Genomic DNA, 1,678 nt, shown 5'->3' with positions numbered 1-1,678 from the left:
AGGAGGCGCGCGACGTCCTCGGTGAAGCCGCCCTGGGAGGACAGGCTTCTGTGCACCTCCGGGTAGTGTCGATCGTGTGTTGGTATCACACTTTGAGGGTCTCCAGGCGTTGCAGGGTGAGGGTGCCCATGCATTTCCCTCTCGGGTCGTAGACGAAGGCCGTGTTCCCTTCGGTCGAGCCGCCCTCTCTGGTTAGCAGACCTAGCTGGATTCGGTAATTTCCCGTGGGGTGCGTGTCCATGTATGGGTTGCACGGCGCAGTCTCAAAGGTAGTGTTTGCTCGAATAAGGTGTGCCCGCTGGGTCTGCTCCGAGGGGGGCGGGTTCCATCGGCCTTGCCTCTGAGGGTTCGTTAGATTGCTGTCCTTGGGTTTGGGTTATCTCGAGAGGGGGTTCACGCTCTGCGACCTCGTTTGCTCGTACCTCGCCATCGCCGCTGGTCCGTTGGGTAGCCTACCGAGTTGCGCGGCGGGGATATCTGACGGTTCCCATACCGCTCTGCGGAAGTGGCGGTCGATCCGCGTGCCGTAAAGACCTGTCACTGGTAATAGCTGTCTGGGCACGTATCCCATGCTGGCGTATGCGCCGACAATAGATATCGGGGTGATAGTGTCTTTCCAGCGAACCGTGTAGTACTGTTCGTGGGTTGCGGTCGTATCGGCCCCGATTTTCTGTTTCTTGGGAGGTTTAACGTTTGAGGGGACGATGCGTCTTGTGATAGGGCCTGCGAGTACTTCTACGATGTCCTCTACATCGTTGTATAGGTCATAAACTATCTGTTGTTGCCCCGTTGTGTCCTTTGCCTGGCCTTTTCCAGGCTTCCAGGGTATCCTGTCCTCCAGTATTTGATCGCGGGCGACTTTCCATCGAGGTCTCCACCATTGCGGGGTGAGGTGCTCTGGTGGCTTCGGCGTCCCCGGTAGCGCTCCGGCCGGTTCGGGCGCAGGCGGATCACCGGCGTGGTCCCTGTCGGCGGTGTTCGGGCCGGCCCTTGCCGCCCCCGCGCCTGCACCGGCGCGAGGGTTACGTGGCGCTACCGGCGTACAGTCGAGTCCCTTTTCTGCAAGGTACACCAGCACTGGGTTTGGGGTACCGATTTCTCCTGTCACGGGGGTCATGCCGATGCTTAGAGTGCGACGGGTTTGCCGGCTTGGGCGCGGTCGCGGTCCCTGGACGATAGGCCCAGGGGGGTTCCCTAGGTTGGGCACACTCCTACGGGTGTCTTTTCGCAGAGCTGCCATGACGCATCTCGTTTCCATATAGGATGTGCATTGCGGGGCCGGGTCGCGAAGTTGCGCGCCGTGTATAGCTGCACTATCTGTTCCCACGTTACTGTTGTCACAGCGTGTATTGTTGTTGATGAAATCCTGTTGCCGCTGGTGGACGGATCTTGTGCGTTTCCGTCCTGTGCAGGCTGGTTCCGCAGGGTGGCTCGGCGGCGCTGGTGGGTCACTCTCCATGTCATCTGGTTCTGCGCGGGGATGGTGTGGCTTCTCCGTGGTCCACCTTCCACGTGGCTCCACACGACAGGTGTGTCACGGCGTACATGTGGGTCGAGGGATGGTGCTAGTATCGGGTTGGGGAGACTTGATTTGTGCCGGAGGCCAGTGTACGGAGGGTCACTGGGGATCTCGCGGAGGCGTCTGTCTTCCAGAGGCAGCGCGGACGACCAGCGACGT

Source organism: Volvox carteri, assembly GCF_000143455.1.
Source record: "Volvox carteri f. nagariensis unplaced genomic scaffold VOLCAscaffold_125, whole genome shotgun sequence".
Taxonomy (NCBI): domain Eukaryota; kingdom Viridiplantae; phylum Chlorophyta; class Chlorophyceae; order Chlamydomonadales; family Volvocaceae; genus Volvox; species Volvox carteri.
This window is presented reverse-complemented; position numbering follows the sequence as displayed.